The sequence below is a fragment of the Anolis carolinensis genome, unplaced genomic scaffold (genome assembly GCF_035594765.1).
Source record: "Anolis carolinensis isolate JA03-04 unplaced genomic scaffold, rAnoCar3.1.pri scaffold_18, whole genome shotgun sequence".
Lineage (NCBI taxonomy): Eukaryota > Metazoa > Chordata > Lepidosauria > Squamata > Dactyloidae > Anolis > Anolis carolinensis.
Genome location: NW_026943828.1, coordinates 4,869,745 through 4,884,294, shown reverse-complemented (window position 1 = coordinate 4,884,294; position 14,550 = coordinate 4,869,745). Strand labels below are relative to the sequence as shown.

At 44.4% G+C, this 14,550-nt stretch overlaps 1 protein-coding gene and 2 pseudogenes across 1 annotated transcript in view; all 3 read right to left on the bottom strand.

Annotated features, from left to right (window-relative positions):
* LOC107983718 (zinc finger protein 160-like) overlaps positions 1 to 14,550 on the bottom strand; it is a 182,851-nt gene that overhangs the window by 46,777 nt on the left and 121,524 nt on the right. The gene's annotated exons all lie outside the window — the stretch shown is intronic.
* LOC134294639 (zinc finger protein 850-like) overlaps positions 1 to 14,550 on the bottom strand; it is a 151,486-nt pseudogene that overhangs the window by 82,987 nt on the left and 53,949 nt on the right.
* Positions 11,694 to 14,550, bottom strand: part of LOC134294695 (zinc finger protein 850-like) — a 49,258-nt pseudogene continuing 46,401 nt past the window's right edge.

Genomic DNA, 14,550 nt, shown 5'->3' with positions numbered 1-14,550 from the left:
GTTTTCTTTGCAATGATTGGTCAAAGAGTACAACATCTTAGGACCGCCCTTTTTACCAGGGTCTAGTCTCCATTTTAGAGATTCATTCTGGCTATAGTCTTCCAACGTGCTGGAGCTGTGCAAGGCTAACTGGGACAAATCATCCTCAAAACCAGGCCAATCTAAGCCTATCCAAATTAGATAAGTATTGAATTATACTGATCTGGAATAGGAAATCTAGTTAGAGGAGCAGATTTATTCCATCGCTTCTAGAACTAATCTTTGCTGTAAAGATAGGGAAGGAAAGAGTTTCTCCTTCTAATATAGGCAGCGTGATTAGGGTATAGTGGTTTTATAATCACTTTTGCCTTCTGGAACCAGGGATAATTCTGTGACTAAAACCTATAGAAATTTGTTTCATTTTCTGCAACTTTAAGATCTGTGCCAGGTTTGCAACCTTGTATGAATAAACATCCTTTTTTGAAGTTATCCAGACTCAGTCGTTCAATATCTATAGGACAGCTTATAGGGATTTGCAGTTCGCCCGGATAAAGGACAGCACGTTTCAGTTTTATAGTTTTTTATTGTCCGGCGGACGGCACAGTGCCTTTGATTGATTCAGTTCACTAAATGACTGGATCTCTCTAGCCATAACTTAATTCTCGGCCCTTGCACTTTACTATTGTCCCTGTCCTGGATTTGTACTGTACTAATCTGATTGGCCCTTCCAGCCTTAACTTATCATCTGCTTTGCCATCAGCCCTGCCCTCTCAGCTGTATTGCACAGGCCTTTCCCTTGCCCCAGCTCGGAGTTTCAGGGCCAGAAAAGTAGATGGAGGAGGCAACAGAATGGTTTGCCCCAAGGCAGCATTCTTGCACCGACATTATTTAACATCTTCACGAACGATCAGCCACTACCACCACTCACAAAGAGTGCTGATGACCTGGGCCTTAACAACACAAACGAAGGATTTTGAAACAGTTGAAAGCCAACTCACTACTTCCTTAAAAGAAGTACTTCCTCCAGCTACTACAAAGAGAACCACCTGAAGCCTAATCCTGCCAAGACACAAGTGTGTGCTTTCCACCTACGTAACCGTGAAGCCAACAGGAGACTGAAAGTTACTTGGGAAGGCCAAGAGCTCAGACACTGTTTCCATCCTAAATACCTTCATGTCACCTTAGATCAAACACTAACATATAGGAAACACGGCATGAACACCAAGCACCAAGTAGCTGCACACAACAACATCCTGTGGAAACTTACTGGCAGCGCATGGGGTGCAGACCCACAAGTAATAAGAACATCAGCCCTGGCCTTGTCTTTCTCAACTCCTGAGTGAGCCTGTCCTGTCTGGCACAAGTCTGCCCATGCGAAGCAGGTGGACATAACACTGAACGAAACATGCAGAATAATCACAGGAGGCCTTAAACCTGCACCTGATGATAAACTCTACACCTGGCATTGCCCCTCCTGACATGCGACGGGAAGTTGCTGCTAACAGTAAGAGAAATAAGGTCGAACATTGTGAAAGCCAACCACTGCATTACTATCAGCCTCCTCCCACCAGACTCAAATCAAGGAAGGGCTTCATGAGAACCTCCACTCCCTCCTCTTGATGTCCCTCCAGCAACAGCAAGAGTGTCCCTCTGGGCAGCTAAACCAGGCAATTCCAACTGGATGGCCCCCCACGAGGGTCTTCCTTCCTCCAGGGCCAAACCAAGAATGGGCCACTTGGAAGTCCCTGAACAGACTCAGAAGCGGAGTGGGCAGATCTAAAGGGAACCTGGCAAGGTGGCACGACCTGGAGGAATCCTCCCCCTTGTGTGACTGTGGAGCAGAACAAACAACTCCGCATACGTATGCTTTCCCACAATGCCCTGCCTCATGGACAGAGGAGGAGTTGTTTAAAGCTATCAACAATGCAGGCACTATCACCCACTTTTGGTCTAAAACTATTTAGCTGCTTGTGATTTCCATTATTTTATCACTTTTAAATTTATTTATTATGCAATGCTTTTGACACAAAATAAATAAATACTGCCTATTACAGGGAAACCAGCTGATCCCTAATCCATCTAAAAATACAGATGTGTGCTTTCCATCGTAAGAACAGACAAACATCTCGAGTTCTGAGGAATATCTGGGAAGGAATCCCACTGGAGCATCGCAGCACACCCAAATACTTGGGAGTCACCCTGGGCCATGTTCTGACTTACAAGAAGCACTGCTTAAACATCAAGCAAAAAGTGGGTGCTAGAAATAACATTGTACAAAAGCTGCCTGGCACAACCTGGGGATCATAACCTGACACAGTGAAGACACCTGCCCTTGCGCTTGGCTACTCTGCTAATGAATATGCATGCCCAGTGTGGAATACATCTCATCATGTTAATACAGTGGATGTGGCTCTTAATAAGACATGCCGCATTATCACAGGATGTCTACGCCCCACACCACTGGAGAAATTATATCGCTTAGCCGGCATCGCACCACCTGACATCCACCGGGAAGTAGCAGCCTGTTTGGGTGTCAGCCACCACACCAATGCCTTAAATCAAGAAATAGCTTACTCCAATCTACAGAGATATTCGCAGGAACACCTCAGCAAGCAAGAGTCCAAAAGTGGCAGGCTAAAACTCAGAACCTTAATCGGCGACTGAAGCCGGATGAGAGAATCCCCCCTGGGCACACAGAAGACTGGGCGACTTGGAAGGCACTGAACAGGCTGAGCTCTGGCACCAAGAGATGCAGATCCAACCTTAAGAAATGGGGCCACAAAGTGGAGTCCGCAACATGCGACTGTGGAGAAGAGCCAACCACAGACCACTTACTGAGCACAATGGAGGACCATCTAAGAGCAACATCAGAGGCACCCCAAGTGGCCAGCTACTGGGCAAAATACATTTAGTATTAATGCAATGTTTTTTTTCTAAAAACACCACTATGTTTGCAAATCCATTACAACCTGTAACCTCGGTTCTCTTATAACACGAGAAATAAATACCCAAATAAAAAAATAAATACATAAGAAGGGAGGAGGAAGGAAAGGAAGGAAGAATGGAGGAAGGAAGGGAGAGAAGGAGGGAAGGAAAGCACAAGGAGTGATCGGGAATTGGAAAATATAGATATTGACACCTATATATTGTATGTACATAATAATAATAATAATAATAATAATAATAATAATAATAATTTTATTTTTATTTCCCACCACCATCTCCCTCCCCGAAGTGACTCGGGCGGCTTACATGGGGACCAAGCCCAGCATAAACAAGGATCCCAAGGTAAAACACAATTAAAAAACGTACAACAAAAAACCATATAATTAAAACAACTGAAACGTGGATGTGGGAGTTATAGTTCACCCGCATCCAGAAAGCACCGAACCCAGCCGAGGTGAGATCTGGACTACAGTGTAGCTGTGCACGCAGGCCTGGTTTAATAATAATAATAATAATAATAATAATAATAATAATAATAATAATAATAATAATAATAATAGCAACAGATCTCTATTTACATCCCTCTCTCCTCCCTCTTGGGACCCAAAGCGGCTGAGAACGTATTGAAATCCCATAAACAACAGAGCAGGTGGACAATGTAAACAGAACGGGATAAACAGATGAAGGGAAACCACTGGAGCAGACCTTCGAGCCCGTGAGGCGTCCCGTGGAGACCCGTCTGGGGAGGAGGGCATCCTGGGAGTTGTAGTCCTCCCTCCCTCCCCCCTCCCTCCTCCGGCCCACACGCCCTCCCGCGGCCTCCCTTCCCTCACGCCCCCTCCGCCTCCCCCCGGGCACCCCAGGCGAGCCCCCCTCCCTCCCTCCCTCCCTCCCTCCCTGGGCAACGCCGAGTTGTAATAATAATAATAATAATAATAATAATAATAATAATAATAATAATAATAATAATACTTTTACAAAATGTTATTATATAATATTATTATTAAATATAGGAGCTTCCAGTGGCCTAGGGGATAAAAGCCTCGTGACTCGAAGGTTGGGCTGCTGACCTGAAGGCTGCCAGGTTCGAATCCCACCCGGGGAGAGCGCGGGTGAGCTCCCTCTGTCAGCTCTAGCTCCATGCGGGGACAGGAGAGAAGCCTCCCACAAGGATGGTAAAACATCAAGACATCCGGGCAACGTCCCTGGGCAACGTCCTTGCAGACGGCCAATTCTCTCACTCCAGAAGCAACTCCGGTTGCTCCTGACATGAAGATATATATACAGTAGAGTCTCACTTATCCAACATAAACGGGCCAGCAGAACGTTGGATAAGTGAATGTGTTGGATAATAAGGAGAGATTAAGGAAAAGCCTATTAAACATCAAATTAGGTTATGATTTTACAAACTAAGCACCAAAACATCATGTTATACAACAAATTTGACAGAAAAAGTAGTTCAATACGCAGTAATGCTATGTAGTAATTACTGTATTTACGAATTTAGCACCAAAAAATCACGATGTATTGAAAACATTGACTACAAAAATGCGTTGGATAATCCAGAACATTGGATAAGTGAGACACTATGTATGTGTGTGTGTGTGTGTGTGTGTGTGTGTGTGTATATATATATATATATATATATATATATATATATATATAATCATATTAAAATGACACAAAGCTATAATACTACACTATATTATAGAATAACTAGCTGTGCCCAGCCACGCGTTGCTGTGGCGTTGTCTGGTGGTGTTGGTGAGAAATTGTTGACGTAGTGGTGGTATTGAATGTCTGTTGTATGGTTGTCTTTATGTTTAGTATGCTCACTGAAGTGGATTATATGGCAGCGTGGAGTCAAGATAATCCAGTTCAAAGCAGATAATATAAGATTCTAAATGGGTTATATAGCTGTGTGGAAGGGCCTTGAGTCTACACTGCCATATAATCCAGTTAAAATCTGATAATCTGTGGAAGAGGCCTAAGTGAGGCCTAACTCTGCCTGTCCCCTGGGCTGAGTAGGTTGCTAGGAGACCAAGTGGGCGGAGCTTAGCCTTCTAAGCTAAGCAATTGGATAAAAACTATTATTCCTCTCCCTGTAATTAGGACTTTATTTTTCTTTTCTTTTTGTTGTATCAACCTAGAGCCGTGAATGATGGGTTGTGTTGTCAAATTTCGAGGTTGGGGGGCCTGTAGTTTTGTTGTTTTGTCCGCTGCCCCGATGCCATCACTCTTTTATATATATAGATATAACAATTACAATACGCCTTCCTTCGTGATGGACGGCCACGGCATGAGGTCCCAGCGAAGCCCCCTTCCCTTCCCCGGCCTTACATTATTATTTTACAATATAATATATAATATATAATAGAGTTATTATATTTGAGTATTATATATTATTATTATTTTATTATGATAGTGTTAAAGTGTGATATGATATTGTTATGAAATATTATATTACATTGTATTATTATTTTATAATATATATCATGTCATTATAATATATTACAATTATTATATTATCATATATATGATTACTAGCTGTGCCCGGCCACGCGTTGCTGTGGCGAAGTCTGGTGGTATGGGAAATAAAGTATTGAGGAATTGGTGGTAGTTAAGGTAAAGGGTAAACGTTTTTCCCTGACGTTAAGTCCAGTCATGTCTGACTCTGGGGGTTGGTGCTCATCTCCATTTCTAAGCCGAAGAGCCGGCGTTGTCTGTAGACTCCTCCAAGGTCATGTGGGATGACTGCATGGAGTGGCGTTACCTTCCCACCGGAGCAGTACCTATTGATGCACTCACATTTACATGTTTTTGAACTTCTGGGTTGGCAGAAGCTGGGGCTAACCGTGGGGGCTCTGTCAGTTCGCCCAATTCAAACCTGCGGCCTTTCGGTCCAGAAGTTCAGCAGCTCAGCGCTTTAACATGCTGTGCCATCAGGGGACATTATTTCCTAAAGGTTGTGAATATACAATATTTCTGATTGTTTTTTTTTTGTCTGTTGGAGGCAAGTATGAATGCTGCAATTAGGAAAAATGATTAGGATGTAATGGCCTTGCAGATTTAAAGCCTAGCTGTTTCCTCCCTGAGTGATTTTTTTGTTGGGAGGTGTTAGCTGGCCCTGATTGTTTCCTGTCTGGAATTACCTTGTTTTCAGAGTGGTGTTGTTTGCGATATTTTATATGCTTCTACTGTCTGTGGCCCTGAGAAAACAGAGGATTGGCCAGACTTTGATGATGGGAATCCTTTGTTGGGAGGTGTTAGCTGGCCCTGATTGTTTTCTGTGTGGAATTCCCCTATTTTCAGAGTGTTGTTCTTTATTTAGTGTTCTGATTTTAGAGATTGTATTGTTCTGTTTTATTATACCACATTAATTTTTATATATTATGATTTTAGTGTTTTTGAATACTTGGAGCCAGATTGTATTCATTTTCACGGTTGACCGCAACACAATAATAATAATAATAATAATAATAATAATAATAATAATAATAATAGTAAGGATAGTAATGATAGTAATAATAATGACTTTGGTAATACATAGTGCTTCACTGCCTTCTCAGCTTCCTTTCTGGAAGAATCCTTTCTTGGGAGGTGTTAGCTGGCCCTGATTGTTTCCTTTGTGGAATTTCCAATTTCCTTGCTTTATTTACTTTCTTTATTTCTTTATTACTGTCCTGGTTTTAGAGATTATATTGTTCTGCATTATTCTATCCTAGAAATTATTTCATATCAAAGTAGAATCTCACTTATCCAACATTCGCTTATACAATGTTCTGGATTATCCAACACAGTCTGCCTTTTCATAATCAATGTTTTTGTAGTCAGTGTTTCAAATTCATTGTGATATTTTACTGGTAAATTTGTAAATACAGTACAGTAGAGTCTCACTTATCCAACATAAGTGGGCTGGCAAAATGTTGGATAACCAAATATGTTGGATAATAAGGAAGCGTTAAGGAAAAGCCTATTAAATATCAAATTAGGTTATGATTTTACAAATGAAACACCAAAACATCATGTTAGACAACAAATTTGGCAGAAAAAGTAGTTCAATACGCAGTAATGCTATGTAGTAATTACTGTATTTATGAATTTAGCACCAAAATATCACGATATATTGAAAACATTGACTACAAAAATACGTTGGATAATCCAGAATGTTGGATAAGCGAGTGTTGGATAAGTGAGACTCTACTGTAATTACTACATAGCATTACTGCGCATGGAACTACCTTTTCTGTCAAATTTGTTGTATAATATGATGTTTTGGTGCTTAATTTGTATAACGATTACCTAATTTGATGTTTAATCAGCTTTTCCTGAATCCCTTCTTATTATCCAATATATTCACTTATCCTGCCGGCCTGTTTATGTTGGATAAGTGAGAGTCTACTGTATATTGATCATCTTATATTATCTGCTTAGAACTGGATTATATGAGGCCCCTTCTTCACAGTTGTATAAAATGCACACTGAAGTGGATTATATGGCAGTGTGGACTCAAGATAATCCAGTTCAAAGCAGATAATATAAGATTATAAATGGGTTATATAGCTGTGTGGAAGGACCTTGAGTCTACACTGCCATATAATCCAGTGCAAATTAGATAATCTGTGGAAGAAGCCTAAGTGAGGCCTAGATCTGCCTGTCCCCTAACTGAAACCTGGCTGTCCCTTGGTTGCTAGGCAACGAAGTGGGCAGAGATTAGCCCTCTAAACTGGCAGCAATTGGATAAAAAAAATTATTGCTCTCCCTCTAATTAGGACTTTATTTTTCTTTTCTTTTTGTTGTATCAACCTAGAGGCGTGGATGATGGGTTGTGTTGTCAAATTTCAAGGTTGGGGGACCTGTAGTTTTGTTGTTTTGTCCACTGCCCTGATGCCATCACTCTTTTATATATATAGATTACTATATTATTGACATCAAATCGGATAGGATAAGATAATTATAATATTATAGTGTAAAAAATATTATAATTGTCATATCCAATTTGATGTCGGTCCACTCCTTTGGGCTTCACGCAAATCTACCCTTTGCCAAAATATACGATCCTGTGCTTGGACCAAAGTCAAATTACAATTATGATATAATATAATTATGATGATTATATTTTATCATATATTATTATATTCTTTTTCTGATGTTATATTATTATGATTATTATATATTATGATGATGGCTTTCCCATCCTGCCCCTCTTCTGGTCCTGTCCATCAAGGGAGCTCCTCCCCCCTCCCTCCCTCCCTGGATGGCTGTTCCGTGCCTGCAGGGGGCGCCATGGAGACCCTTGTGATTCGCTGCAGCATCTCCCTCTGAAGGCCATTCCCTTGGTAAGCTCACTTTCCCGTTCACAGCAGGAAGGAAGGAAGGCAGTCACTGTCTCTCTCTCGTGGTTCTTGCTCATTGCCCATTGCTTTTGCAGCCTGTCTCTGTGTCGCCTGGTTTGGTCCACATCCCAGTGAGTCTTTTTCGCTCCTCGTGTGGGGAGGAGGGGAGGAGCAGAGGGACCTAGACGGGGGGAGGGTGTCCCTCTTGGTTCTCTTGGACCTCTCAGGGGCCTTCAATATTGTAGACCACGGTCTCCTTCTGGGATGCCTCGTGGGAATGGGGCTTAGGGGCACCACTTAGCAGTCCTTCCTGGAGGTGTTGTTGGGGGACACCTTCTCGGCCCCGCAGCCATTGCTTTGTGGGGTCCTGCAGGGTTCAGTCTCAATGACATGGCATTTGGGGGCCTGCTGACCCCTTTGGCTTTGCTCTATAGGGACAAAGGGGACTCTGTCTCGGCCGGAGCGGTGGCTGGGGTCACGGCAGCCTTTGAGGCTTCCGTTGGAGGGACGCTCTTCAGGTCGGAAGACGGCTCTTCCTTCTGGAACCGAGGCCTCGTCTGGGAAGTGGTCAGGGTCCCAAACAGGACAGAATATTGTTATGATTGTTGAGCCTCGAACTCCCAAGGAATGCAACTCAGCCGGGCTGCACGCTTTATCCCTCGCGCCACTCAGCTCTACGGTGAAAACGCCCCCTGTTGGACTGAAGAGGGAGGGGGGGCTCCTGACGTCTGTGATGTCTCAGGGACCCTCGAGTCAGGACCCCGCAGCCATTATGGATCAGACTGAAGAGGATATGGGGTTTGTGCCAACTCAGCAAGATTCTGCTCCTTTCCAGATGTCCCCTGTTGACAGTTTTAGCCCAAAGTTAATTACAAAAGCCCTTGAAACACAGCCTGGTCCCCCAGACAGTGCTCCTTTTGATAGGAAATTGTTTCTGAAAACATTCCGCTCTGAGAAGGCGAATAGGAGGAAAAGCGCGAGATTAGCAGAGAGAGAGGACGCTAATTAAACCGATTCCCTTGAGAGTTTCCAGGGAGGTTTGCATCTGGCAAGTTGTTGTCTTCAGTCCATTTCCCTTGGGAAAAAGTGTTCAGACACCTGGTTTGAGGGGAGATTCGAAGCCCCATAAAAGTTCTGCGCGCAGGATGGCCATCGCGGTGTCAACGTGTCAGTTGGGAAACCAACATTGTCTCTAGTTCCTGCGGCGCGCTACTCTCGAGTAGACCGGGCGTTGCGTCTCGTCTCCCTGCCAAGTCTGGACTGCGATTCAGTTCCACCACGACCAACTTTGCCTTGCCTTGTTATCCTAGCCTCGGACATTGAACCTGGGACTCTTGAAAGACCTTGCTCATTTCCCCACTCAAACTGCTTGGAAGTTTGAGTGTGTTTCGGTTATTGGATTTAAAACTTTGAACTCTAATACTGGACATCTAACTTTATATTATTGGACTATATTTGACCTTTCCTAAAAGGACTATTGCTGGACTAAATACTCTGCTTATTTTTGTTTGACTCTTTTATTTCCTTAATAAAGATATTAGATTGTTTATTGGCCACTGTGTCTGGTTCCCAGTGCTCTCGCAGCTTAGAGGCATCACAACGTCACAACAGCATAAGCGAGCGAGTAGCTCTTGCCTCCTATGCAGTGGCTCCTGACGTCACGATACAGGGTTCCCTTGCTTTTCGCGCCCTCACTGTTTCACGTGTTTTTAAATAAACACTAAAATAGCATAAATCATAAATTAATATTATAAATCCCTTCCTAAGGAGAAGCCTCGGGAAGGGAAAGAAGAAGAGGCCGAAGCGGCTTTGTTTTCGCCTCACAAGGCAGCAGCGGGAGTGCGCATGCGCGTGCTTGAGAGGCGAGGAGGGGACAGAGACGCCACTTGCCGGTGAGATGGAAAACAACACTAATATAGCCTCCCTACTTGGCGGATTTTCACTTTCCGCGCGTGGTCCTGGAACGTTAAGTGAGGGAAGACTGTAGCATAAGCGAGCAGGTAGCTCTTGCCTGCCACTCAGTGGCCACAGAGGGAATGGCACCCTCCACGGAGGCTCCTCCTCCTCCTCCGCCTTCTTTGGGCCTTTCTTGAGGGAGGGGAGGGGGGAGGGACACCTAGCCTGACCCTCCGCCCAAACTGCAAAGAATGACAGGAGGGTCCAGGCTGCCCCCTCTGTGCTGGGCGGGGCTTCCAGAGGCGGGATCCCGCCCCCTTTCTCAGCCAATGGGGGCCCTTCGATCCTCCCTCCCTCCCTCCCTCTCTCAGGGGGCATGGCCAGGAAGGGATATAATTCAAGAAGTCACAAAACATGGAAGAAGGGCTAAACAGTCATTCATTTCTTTGGTGGTATATTTGCGCAGGCAGACAGCCTGAACTCTTCCTGTTTTACATTTTGATGAGATAAATAAACAAAACAGACCCTTCCACTACGCAACAAGGTGGAAGTACCTCACATATTTAAATGTTGGCAGCGGAGGGCCAGTCAACAAAAGGTTCCCTTACATGAAGGTTTCTGCAGGCACCACGTCTTTCCACCTCCTGCTCAGGCCCTGAACTGGTGATTGGCAGCTCTGACGGTCTGGATGAGGGCGAATAAACTGACACTGAATCCAGACAAGACGGAGGCACTCCTGGTCAGTCCGAAGGCCAAACAGGTCATAGGGTTACAGCCTGCGCTAGATGGATTGTCACCTTGACGTGGTGAGGGGGCTTGCGTGTTCCAGTGAACCTGAGGGCACAACCACTGGAGTCTCACACTCCCAGGAGTGGCCACGGGGAGGATCCAGACCAAGCACAATCCAAAGACCCAAAGACCTCAACGGCTGTGAAGGCAGAAGAAGGCTGCAACAGACTGAGAAGCCACTCTCGTTGAGTTAACCACACCACTGCTGGGACCCCATTCAGTGAAGACTGTGTGTTGACCGGCCGTGCACCAACCTCCACATATTAAAATCACGCACAGGCGTCCTCCAAGAAAAATACAACAGAGACGGAAGACCATCATCCTCGAACTACGAAAGATCGCCTAAGATGGGGTTACGCTCCCCTTGAAGACATATGTCCGCAATTGGGGACTGACTCCACATGGAAGTTGTAGTTCACCCTGCATCAAGACACAGCACTGTGACCCCCAATGACAACGGACCTGGACCACAATTGGCACACAGAACCCTCATGACCAAAGGAAAATGCTGGAGAGGTTTGTGGGGGAATTCACCTTGACGTGCTGGGATTTATAGTTCACCCACAATCAAAAAGCACTCTGGACCCCACCAAGGATGGCCCTGAGCCTAACTTAGCACACAGAACCCCCACGACCAACACAAATGCAGGAGGGCTTTGGGGGAAAGCAACCTTGATTTATAGGAATTATAGTTCACCTCCATCCAGACAGCACTGTCAATGCGAACAACAATGGATCTGCACCAAATTTCAAATCACATCATTTATTTCGGTCATAGACCAGCACAGGAAATGAAGGTCACAGTTACATACAAACTTGGTACGTTTAGTACATTTAAAATATAAAGATACTAAAGCACAATAACCGAGGGGGGGGGGGGGAAGCGGAAGGGGAAACAGGGCAAAAACATACAACGCAGAGGCCCATCAGCCAGTTATAGAACCAAGAGAGATGATTACTGGAGACATAGGTAACTTTTGGGACCCGACATCCCCTGGCGCATTTTGGATGCACAAAACTTTGCAACATTGTCATTTGTAGCTGAATGAGTATCTACAAGTAGCAGGGAGGTATAGTGTCCTGAACAGCCTGGGTGCTTGTGTATCAAAGGTAAGATAAGCCTGGCAAGCATACCTGATATGGCCAATTTGGAAGACTGGTAAGCTTTGGGAGTTGTAGATACTGGGATTTAGAGTTCACCTGCATCCAGAGACACTGGGACCACCACCGACAATAGACCGGGACCAAATGTGGCACACAGAACCACCAAGACTAACTTAATATACTGGAGCGGTTTGGGGGGAACTGACCCACCATGGTGGGAGCTGTAGTTCACTAGAAGTGTTGTTGTTGTGTCACAAACCATTGTCTGAATTGTGTCATGTTTTCAACTCCAGACTTAATAATTCAAGTTTCCAAATTTTATCTTCTTTTTTTAAAAAGTTATTAACTTAAAATCTGTATGAACCAAATCTTCCAACCTTCCCTTTTGTGTGAACGTGTTTGCATGACTTCCCAGCAAAGCAACCAGACGTGGTCTCTGAAGGGCCTCCTGGATCTCACAGACCTCACTCTTCCCTGAACACCCTTTGGGCTCAGAACAAAACAAGCGAATGACCAAACATGTTTGCATTCTAATTCATCATCCAACATTCTCAACATATAAAACTCTAGTTTCATTTAACCTTAATTACTTCCAGAATGGAACGTATTTTAATTCAGTCTTTCTACAATACACCACATGTGATGAAATGCCCCAACTTTGAGCTTGCATCTCCATAATATGCAAGAGTTGCTTTTGTACATGTTAGAATGACACTCTGGGGTCAATTAACACTATTCTCTCCAGGGTGAATTGTATGATGTCTATGTGTAATGTTATTCCGTGAAAAGCTCTGTCCACACTCCATGCATTTCTACGGTTTCTCCCCAGTGTGAGTCCTTTGATGTCTACGTAGATTTCCACTACGAGAGAAGCTCTGGCCACATTCCAGGCATTTATAGGGTTTCTCTCCAGTATGAGTCCTTTGATGTAAACGTAGACCTGAACTCTGAGTAAAGCTCTGTCCACACTCCAGGCATTTATAGGGTTTCTCCCCAGTGTGGGTCATTTTATGTTTATGTAGATCTGAACTCTGAGTGAAGCTCTGTCCACATTCCAGGCATTTATAGGGTTTCTCCCCAGTATGAGTTCTTTGATGTGAACGTAGAGCTGAACTCTGAGTAAAGCTACGTCCACACTCCAGGCACTTATAGGGTTTTTCCCCAGTGTGAGTCCTTTGATGGGTTCTTAGATGTGAACTACGAGCAAAGCTCTGTCCACACTCCAGGCATTTATAGGGTTTCTCCCCAGTATGAGTTCTTTGATGTGAACGTAGATCTCCACTCTTAGCAAAGCTCTGTCCACACTCCAGGCATTTATAGGGTTTCTCCCCAGTATGAGTTCTTTGATGTGAACGTAGATCTCCACTCTTAGCAAAGCTCTGTCCACACTCCAGGCAGTTATAGGGTTTCTCCCCAGTGTGAGTCCTTTGATGTCTTTGTAAGTGTCCCTTCTGAGTGAAGCTCTGTCCACACTCCAGGCAGTTATAGGGTTTCTCCCCAGTGTGAGTCTTTTGATGTGAATGTAGACCTGAACTCCGAGCAAAGCTCTGTCCACACTCCTGGCAGTTATAGGGTTTCTCCCCAGTGTGGGTCCTTTGATGTTGACGTAGAGCTGAACTATCAGCAAAGCTCTGTCCACACTCCAGGCAGTTATAGGGTTTCTCCCCAGTGTGTGTCCTTTGATGTTTACGTATAGTTGAACTAGCAGAAAAGCTCTGTCCACACTCAAGGCATTTAAAGGGTTTCTCCCCAGTGTGAGTCCTTTGATGTCTTTGTAAGTGTCCCTTCTCAGTGAAGCTCTGTCCACACTCCAGGCAGTTATAGGGTTTCTCCCCAGTGTGAGTCTTTTGATGTGAATGTAGACCTGAACTACGAGCAAAGCTCTGTCCACACTCCTGGCATGTATAGGGTTTCTCCCCAGTGTGGGTCCTTTGATGTTGACGTAGAGCTGAACTCTGAGCAAAGTTCTGTCCACACTCCAGGCAGTTATAGGGTTTCTCCCCAGTATGTGTACTTTGATGCGAACGTAGTCCTGAACTATGAGCAAAGCTCTGTCCACAATCCAGGCATTTAAAGGGTTTCTCCCCAGTGTGAGTCCTTTGATGTCTTTGTAGGTGTCCCTTCTGAGTAAAGCTCTGTCCACACTCCAGGCAGTTATAGGGTTTCTCCCCAGTGTGAGTCCTTTGATGTGTCTTCAGGTTTCCATGCTGACCAAAGCTCTTTCCACATTCGATACATTTATATGCTTTCTCCTCCATGTCAACAGTGCTATGTACATTTAATTCCAAAATGGACACTTGATTCTCGTTTTTCCCTTTCTGATTACTCACAGCACTGGGTTCAAATTACAGGAAAGTAGATTCCATCTGAACATTAAGAAGAACTTCCTGACTGTAAGAGTTGTTCAGCGGTGGAACTCTCTGCCTCAAAAAGTAGTGGAGGTTCCTTTGGAATCCTTTAAACAGAGACCACATGCTCATCTGTCCAGGGTACTTTGCGC